We start from the raw sequence: 10,286 nt of genomic DNA, 5'->3' as shown, positions 1-10,286 counted from the left end.
CCAGACGGGAGACTCCTAATAGGCAGATAAGCATCCTGGTTGGGGAGGAATGGACAGGCCTTTGAAAAGAAAAGATATCTCTGGGGGTTTGTTATTCCCCCAGCATGCTAGATGGCAGCAGCACCAGATATCAGAACCCAATGGAAAGTCAGCAGGGCATGGAGGGAAATGTAGGTTGACAACGCAGCCCTGCTGGAATCTTTGGGTTCTGCAAGAGTTAGCTTCAGGGAGACAAGCTCCTTGCTGTAATGGACTTCCATATGACCCAGAAGTACTTCCATTGGGCAGGGGCCCTGGCACTGGAAGTACTTCCAGGTTCTTAATAAAAGGGACCACACTTCCTTGGCCAGGCAAGTTGGAGCTGGGAGGAAGAAGGGTAACACTCGACTGCAGGAGGACAATGCAGTGGTGAGAGGAATTGTGGGAAATTCCGGAGAGAGAAATTTGTGTTTTTGTGGGGTTTCTTTTGTTACTTTTTGGAGGTATTGTGTAGTTTGGTTAATAAATAAACCTTTATTTGAACCCGGAACTGTGCTTGTGCGTTTGTGTTGGGGTTTGGGATCGTTGACGCCCTGGTTTCCATCACTGGGCCCTTGCTCAATGGATCAAAGAAGTAGCGTTCCTTCTGTCACTGCCGGGATTTGAACGGGCAACCTTCGAGTTAACAGCCCAGATCCTTTAGCCAGAGAACTACCCCTTGATGTACTTGATAACATTATTAAGATGCACCTAAATAATAGTGATAGTCAGTCATTATCCAACCTGCTATATCTTAACACAGGGTCACAGGAGCCAATCCCAGCCAGCGCAGGGCACAATGCAGGAACAAATCCTGGGCAGGGCGCCAGCCCACCGCAGGGCACACACACTCACCAAGCACACACCCGGGACAATTTAGGATCACCAATGTACCTAACCTGCATGTCTTTGGACTGTGGGAGGAAACCCACGCAGACACGGGAAGAACATGCAAACTCCATGCAGGGAGGACCCGGGAAGCAAACCCGGGTCTCCTAACTGCGAGGCAGCAGCACTACCACTGCACCACCATGCCGCCATAATAGTCATTGGCTAGGCTTGCTGCTCTATTACAACATTCTGTTTCTGCAGACAAATAAATGACTTGTTTATACCATCATGGGTAATCCTGACACTGTGTATCCCTACTAAGAAAGAGGGAACTGGACGGTCTCTTGGTCTGGAACCCCTACAGATTTTATTTTTTTTCTCCAGCTTTTGGAGTTTTTTTTTTGTTTTCTCTGTCCACCCTGGCCATCGGACCTTACTTATTCTATGTTAATTAATGTTGACTTATGTTTATTTTTTATTGTGTCTTCTATTTTTCTATTCATTTTGTAAAGCACTTTGAGCTACATTTTTTTGTATGAATATGTGCTATATAAATAAATGTTGATTGATTGATTGATTGATATGAAATAGAACAGTTAGTTTAAATTCTGCAGTCCTTCTTAAAATGTTATGGCTGTTGTATCATTGATGATGGGATAGCATATTAAAGGCTGTTGCCCTACAACCCTTCCTCTCTGGATATAATGGTGTTTTCTACGAATTCTTTTACTGTACCTGCTCCAGGTGTATTGGGAGCCGAGGCCAATCCTGAAAGCAGTGAGCATACAGGAGTTCTAATTTGACAGAAGGTTTTAATTAAAAAAAACTATACTGCATTAAAAACAACTGCATTTCATTGTCCGAATTGAAATGATCAGCCAGCTTGACCTAAATTATCTTCAGAGTTACAGAGTCTTTAAATTTTTCTTTTCTCCTCATTATTATCAGTCAAGGAAAGAACAAGATGTACGGATCTTCTTCTGAGTGCAGCTCCACCGAGCAATAATGAATCCACCGTTGCACAAAAAGATCAAGTTCCCTAAGCTTCTCATGTGTGCCTGAGCCATATTTACAAAGCTACATGAGCCGGGTATTAAAGGCAACATATTGATTACAAACTTCTGTACCTGTTCTTAACACCCTGCAACAGATAGCAGACAAGATAATAGAAGTCCTGATGAGAATGACATGTTCTTGTTTCACAATTAATTATAACATTTAAAAGTACAAAATATCCCTGCCTTGTAGACTTTGGATGTTCTTTCAGTGCTCTGTAATTGAGTGATATTATCGGTTTGATACTTTATTTCACTTTCTGTTTATGACCCAAAATGAGACTGCTTGCATTTCATTTCGCTGTGTGTTATAAATCATTACTGAGATGTATGAACGCTTTAAGCAGAGCTGCTTTGGCAGAAAATCTTAACCCAGTCAAAAGCTCTTTCATGATTATTTCAAACAGGTAGAGATCAAACATTCAGACAGTCAGTAAGTCTCTCTTTTTAATTAATTGAGGAGATAAATACATCACTTAACTTTGTTAAAGATTGTGTGACTTATGTATAACCTTAATGTCTTTGCTTTCATGCTCAGTTTCAGTCCGTGTTTAGTCCTGTCATTTGGTACTCTTTGATTTAGCATTTATGTGTCTGCAAAGAGAACATATTTCTTGGTTTCTGTTGCTATTTCTGTACATATATTGAGAAAAACTAGAAAAAAACTCATAAAGGTTTGGGGTCCTCTTTTAGGAAATCCCCGTTTCAATGTCTTGAGGCAAAAGATCTGTGAAAAGGTTAAACACTTGAACGATGGCGCAGGTTGTTGGTCTAACAAGTGAGACTGACTTCTCTTTTTGTTGTCCTAAGTTTTGAAGGCCACAGCTAGGGTCGTCCTCAATAGGATCTGTGATCACTTGCTCACCTACCAGCGACAGGAACAGTCTGGTTTTACGCCTAAGAAGTCTACCATTGACCACATCCTGTCATTGAGGGTTCTCATGGAGCGCAAATGTGAATATCGGTAGAGTTTCTTTGCAGCCTTTGTCGATTTTTGAAAAGCGTTCGACTTGGTTGATCGAGATGACCTGTGGAACATCCTGAGGGTTTGCGGGATCCCCTCGAGGTTGATGGTTATCATGGCCGGCCTGTACACTGGTACTGCAAGTGCTGTGCAGAGTGGAGACAGGACCTCTGCTTTTTTCCCAGTTGATTCTGGGGTTTGTCAGCGGTGTGTTCTGCTCCTACTTTGTTCAATGCTTGTATGGACTGGGTGTTGGGCAAGGTTATGGGGTCCAGAGGCCGTGGGGCATCTGTTGGTGAAGAAAGATTCACAAATCTTGACTTTGCCGACCATGCTGTGATCTTCACTTAGTTAATGGAGGCTCTGGTCGGGACACTCGAGAGACTGAGTGAGGGGTCTGAGGGTCTGGGCTTGCGTGTGTCCTGGATAAAAATCAAGATCCAGGCCTTTAATGACCTCTTGGGCACAGTCATCGGCAGTGTGTCTGTCTGCGGAGAGAGTGTCAACCTACTCAAGAGGTTTACTTACCACGGCAGTGAAAATCATGTCTCTGGTGACTCTTACTATGAAGTCAATAGACGGATTGGGAGAGCATGGGGGGGGGTGTGTGGTGCTTTAGAGTCCTGGTGCTTCCTGTCTTGCTATATGGTTGAGAGACATGGACGCTATCCAGTGACCTGAGACGAAGACTGGACTCCTTTGGTACTGTGTCTATCCGGAAAATCCTTGGGTACCGTTGGTTTGACTTTGTGTTGAATGAGTGGTTGCTCATGGAGTCCCGAATGAGGCACATTACCTGTATTGTGAGGGTGCGTCAGTTACGGAACTACGGCCATGTGGCTCGTTTCCCGAGGCTGATCCAGCTTGTAAGATCCTCATTGTTGGGGACCCGAGTGGCTGCACTAGGCCAAGGGGTCACCCACGAAACACCTGGCAGCAGCAGGTAAAGGGTCATTTCCAGAGGGTGGGACTGGACCGCATGTATGCCTGGGGGGTTGCCAACTGGGATCCCGATTTGTTTTGTTGTGTAGTGGGTGCGGCAACACACTGTACCAGTGCACGCTCCCCAACGTGACTTGAGTGGCACTGTTTTGGTAACTAAAGGGGCCCCCATTGCCCCCCTAATAACCAAGCCTAGGGCTGCATATGGACTTTGACCGACACAGCAGCTAAGTACGCACAGCTGGGATTCAAACTCAGGTGTTTGGAACTGGGAGGCAACCGTGTTAAGCACTTTCCTGAAGACTTTGTAACTGGGAATTGTGGAAATGAAAAAATAAAATAAAATCTCACAATTGAAAACTGACACACTGTTTCCCCAAATTGTTTTCTGGCTTTAAAAGGCTCCCAAATCCCTATAGATGTTCCACCACTTGCAAAAATAAATTCTTCTGCATTTTAATTTGTAGTTAGTATATATAATGTGACTTTCGGTGTCCACATCAATATAATTATTAGGATTTTCCTATCACTTGCATTTTTTTCTAGTATTATTCCAATAAAAAAAGAAGGTGGGCTTTTTTTTTTTTTTATTCAGAATATTACTGAAGCAGAAGAGGCAGAACAAGTCAAATAAGCCTTTGCCATTCCGATAAGATTTCTCCCTTTGGATCAAAAGATGCATGTGAATATGTGCACATTTTTTGGGTGTTAAAGATGTGCTTCCGTGTTCTTCATCAAATTGACAGTTGTTTCTTTCATGAATAGATAACATTTATTATGTGGGCTAGCTGTAGATATTGGCCAAAACAGAGCAAACCGCGTATTCATGGGTGTTAGTCATCATTCTTGTCGGAATTGCTTCAAAAATCTTTCATGATCTATTGGCCTGTTTTTGTTGAGCTTTTTTTTTTTTGTGTTTCTTATTAGAGTAACTGCTTATGCTTTAGAACAGTGGTCTCAAATTCCAGTCCTGGAGGGCCGCAGTGGCTGCAGGTTTTCATTCTTACCCTTTTCTTAATAAGTGACCTGTTTTTGCTGCTAGTTAACTTCTTTTGAATTCATTTTAATTGACTTTTTCTTGAAGACTCAGACCCCTTAATTCTTTCTTTTTCCTTAATTAGCAGCCAAACAATAATGAGATGTAAAATGAGCCAAAACAGGACCAGCAAACTGTGACCATCATACAATATCTGAAAATAAAAAAGATAAAGGTCTTAGGAATGTTGATCTGCTCAGGTCCGGAAAATATTTTACCAGAACTCTTAGAAAAGAGAAAATCAACAATTTTAGAAATGTCTGCTATTGGACAAAGAGAGCAGCAACAAGCCATGGAATTAAAGAATGGGTTTAAATATCTTATATATCAGAATGTCTGACACCTTATATTCCCAATCGTAACCTTAGATCCTCAAATGAGTGTCTGCTTAGAATTCCAAAAGCAAAACGTAAAAGAAGTGGTGAGGCGGCCTTCTGCTGTTATGCACCTAAAATCTGGAATAGCTGACCGATAAAAAATTCACCGGGCTGATACCATTTAGCACTTTAAAAAACTGTTGAAAACACATTACTTTAACATGGCCTTCTCATAACTTCACTTTAATTTAATCCTGATACTCTGTATATTCAATTGATTATCATAACTATTCATGGTGGCTCTAAAATCCGTACTGACCCTTACTCTCTCTTCTGTTTCTTTTCCCGGTTTTCTATGGTGTGATCTGCGCCATCACCACCTAATCAAAGCACCGTGATGTCCTTACATTGATGGATTAAAAGCCAGAAGTCTACATGACCATCATCATCAAGTCCTTCCTTGAGGACCCTAAATCCAAAGAGGACTGTTTCATTTATGTTAGGTAGAATGCCCAGAGGGGACTGGGCAGTCTCATGGTCTGGACCCCCTGCAGATTTTATTTTTTCTCTCCAGCCGTCTGGAGTTTTTTTTTGTTTTTTCTGTCCTCCTTGGCCATCGGACCTTAGTCTTATTCTCTGTTAATTAGTGTTGTCTTATTTTAATTCTTACTTTGTCTTTTATCTCTTTCTTCATCATGTAAAGCACTTTGAGCTACATTATTTGTATGAAAATGTGCTATAGAAATAAATGTTGTTGTTGTTGTAATTAACGACAAGACTCGGCACCTAATTAAACAACTGGTTGGAGTTTGAGACCCTGACTTAGTTGGTCTTCTGTTGGCTCACTCACTTCACATTTCATTTCTGTTTGGGTGCCATTTAAGGAAAGAAATGAAGCAATTGAGAAGAACGATGAAGAAATTCAGGGGAGCAAATTAAAAAAAAAAAAAAGCAATTAAATTAAAATGTATTCACGAGAAGTTAATTAGCAGCGAAAACAAGTCACCAATTAAGAAAAGAATTAAAACCTGCAGCCACTGTGACCCTTCAGGACTGGAGTTTGAGACCACTGCTTTAGAGCAGGGGTCACCAAGTCCGGTAATGGAGGTCCACCGTGGCTGCACGTTTTCATACTAACCCTTTTTTTAATGAGTTTTTAGTGAATTTTTAGTTTTTAATACCCCACGCTTTTTACATAGCTAGTATAATATAATAGACTTTTATTTTATAAAAGTCATTTTTGGTGTAAACCAACAAAGCAGAGTAAAATGTATGCATTGATTGACACTGTATGTAAGTTCAACAGTTTATAAAATGAACCTCTATTCTTTGTTTCTCTGACTATTCTGACCGTGCTGTAACAGACTGGTTTTGAAGAATGCTCCCTCTAAGGCATTTTGCCAAAGAGTTATTAAAAGATACAATGAACGGCTTTTCTCCTGTCTGATTACTGATTTGTCCTGTTAGGTGGATGTCTCTTTCTTTAACAAGATGTTCAATTTCTACCACAGCCTTCAACTGTGTACTTTGAGAGAGAGTGAGTGAAGGAGACAGGGAAGAAAAATTACTTTAAAACGTCATTCTGGCACCTACTCTATAAACTTGCATATAAGTTGGGTCTTGAAACCCGAAAAATCGATCATAAAATCAGACCCTGACTTACACGCCGGTTCAAAATTGCGACACTTACATTTTGCCTCCTCAAATCTCGCACCAGTTTCTCAGACATATCGAATTTTGTTGCAGCAGCGCAATTACCCATTTCTTTCACCACTTCAATGACTTTTAATTTAAAACCAGCTTCATATTTTCTTCTGATCGAATGCTCCATCGTAGATAAGGGATACTCTTACGATAAAGATGTATGAGGGTGTGAGATACAAAAAACGCACAACAGTGCAAATGTTGCTTCGGAATAGTTCAGGTATTACCGTGTGGTCACGTAGCGACGATACATAGAAAAAAAGGCCGTGTGCTCTGTGGTTACTCTCTCAGGTGGGTTTTAGCATATCGTAATCTCTTGGACAAAGAGTGTGAGTTTTCCGCATTCGACTTATATGGCTGACATTATAAAATATGGGAATTATTCTGTAAAATCAAGCCCCGACTTATACATGGGAGAGCTTAAACTTGAGTATGTACGGTAGTTATTTTTTCAGTATCAGGTATCTTTACCTGTTATAGTAAACCTAATGCAAATGAAATCAAAATATAAATACATTTTAAAAATAAAATAAACATAAAAACACATCAGTAGGTTTAGTTTTTCACCACTTTACCAACTCCGGACACTTTTACCAAACATTGCTTAGGTGTGTAAATTGTAGAGAATGATTGTATTGTCAAAAAAGGATTTCTCAGTCTGCTTGTCATCTGCTGTCAGATCAGGAGGTGATAAACATTGTAAAAGAGGAAGTCAAAGACAAAGTCAGATACGGTCTGAGTCCTGGAGATCGCAGCCAACTGGCCGTTCATCCAGTCCTGGTGATTCTATAGTGAAGTCTGTGCTGGCCATTAAAACTGATGACAGAATTCTTCCAACCGATGAATCCAAAGCTCCTTTTTTTTCTGAGATTACTTTTCCATGGGCATTAGAGCAGCCTGGCAGTAGAACTAGATACCAAGAAAAGAAACAGAACAGAGGAGGGTTAGTAATGGCTTATAAATATTGTATTGCTTATATTTTTGTAAAAATGATTAAAAAGTAGAATATATGGAACAGGATGCCATTTCATCCTTTAGTGAGATCAGAACTTTTTTTTTTTTTTGTAAATCAGTGCATCTCTATGCACACTTTTACAAATACATGTGCCAGAGTGGTTCTACGGAGCGATGCCATTGGGGAACCATTTTTAGTTCCCAAAAGACCCGCCCACCTGAAGGTTCCAGAAAGAAATTTTTATTTATTTAGATCCATAGCAGGTCTTCAATAGACATTATGCTTGGTGTTAATTTTTTGTCTCATAAGATCAGAGAATCTTTACCCTCATGCTATCAGAGTATTTTAAGTGCCATTTGGCAAACTCTTAGCTGGCTGTCATTTATCTTTTATTCAAGAATGGCATCCATTTGATTGAAAATTGCTGATCAGATGGTTGTCCTTCTGACATTGTTCCTCCATCTCAAAAAAAGGATTACTGAAACTCTGTTACAGTGACCAATTGGCTCTCAGTCAATTCCGTAACCAAGACCCCTCTTGCCCATTTATTCAGTTTGCCTGGATGGTCTACTTTACACTCTTAAAAGGAAAGGTGCCAGAGGGTTTTTATTTTTCAGAGCAATGCCATAGGGGAACTATTTTTGGTTCCAAAAAGACCCATCCACGTGAAGGTTGAAAAAAGAACCTTTAATTTATTTAGATCCATAACAGGCTCCCTACATTATTGCCTTTTTCCAAGGCAACTTATGACACTTATGATACAATTGGTTCATTTCTTTTGGTTTTCCAAGTGGAGCACTGGCAGGTCAGGTGACTTGTTTAGGGTCACATGGTGTCAGTAGCGGGATATGAACCCACAGCTTCAGGGTCTGAAATCCAAATACTTATCCAATACACTACACATACATTAAATAACCATGAATAGATGGTAACAAATTTGTGAAGTTCCAATGGGTTCATGTTATTAAATGGATTTGTGCTGCATATGTCCAGTAACATAGGCTAAGTCCTGGTTTTCTTCATTTGCTAGTGTCCTGCTGGGTAGGCCAGCAACCATTAAAGATTTTTTTTCTGCATATTAGGAAATATTCCAAAACACAAAGTAACCCTCTTCATATGGAAATAGCCCTTTCTAGAACAACATGGGAATTTGAGAAGCAATTGAGCTACGAGGAACTACAAAGCCCAGTAAAGATCCCTAAAATGCCATTAAAGACCCAATATTTTAAATTATGTTGGTGCATACAGTGGAATAAGTCAGCAATACATTACAGTATATAATCACTGTAACTGTTGCATTTCATTGGATATTTTTTCGGCTCATAAATATTACTTTCATATTTTTTTTGGTCCGGCACAGCCTTGAAACCCCCACATATAATATACTGTTTAGCTCATCTTAATTTCCAGTTATGCAAGATTTCAAACATTTTGGGGTTCACTCCTAGTTTTGTCCCTTTATACCTTTACTAGCAGAATACCCGCGCTTCGCAGCGGAGAAGTAGTGTGTTAAAGAAGGTACGAAAAAGAAAAGGAAAAATTTGAAAAACAATGTAACTTGATTGTTAATGTAATTATTTTGTCATTGATATGAGTGTTGTTCTCATATCTATCTATCTATCTATCTATCTATCTATCTATATATATATATACTGTATATATATCTATCTATATATATATATATATGTTGTTTTCATATCTATCTATATATATATCTCTATCTATCTATCTATCTATATATATATATATATATATGTTGTTTTCATATCTATCTATATATATATCTCTATCTATCTATCTATCTCTATATATATATATATACCCGCACTTGGCAGCGGAGAAGTAGTGTGTTAAAGAAGGAAAGAGAAAGAAAAGGAAACATTTTGAAAATAACGTAACATGATTGTCAATGTAATTTATTTGTCACTGTTATGAGTGTCGCTGTGATATATATATATATATATAGCAAAATACCAGGCTTCAGCGATGTCATGTGTTAAAGAAGTTATGAAAAGAAAAAGAAACATTTTAAAAATAATGTAACATGATTGTCAAAGTAATTGTTTTGTGTATTTGGCGGCAGCGTCACAAAGTTTTTTTCGTCTAGCTGCATCAGAAAATGTACCACAACGTCTGACACGCCTCCTTTTTACTGTTTTCTCACAGCTTGGATTGCTGCTGTCATATATATATACACACACACACACACACACACACACACACACACATACATACATATATATACACATACATATCTTCATATCTACATATCTATATACATATCTACATATACACATATATATATATATATATATATATATATATATATATATATATATATATATATATATATATACATACCTATCTAGGTGTATAGCTTTGGTCACTGAGTGCAAGGGAAAAATAATAAAATATAGTCTATAAGTTATTAAACAGTAAAACATTAACGTTTTAAGAAGTACAG

Source organism: Polypterus senegalus, chromosome 15 (assembly GCF_016835505.1).
Source record: "Polypterus senegalus isolate Bchr_013 chromosome 15, ASM1683550v1, whole genome shotgun sequence".
NCBI classification, from domain to species: Eukaryota; Metazoa; Chordata; class Cladistia; order Polypteriformes; family Polypteridae; genus Polypterus; species Polypterus senegalus.
Note: the sequence above shows the minus strand (reverse complement) of the source record.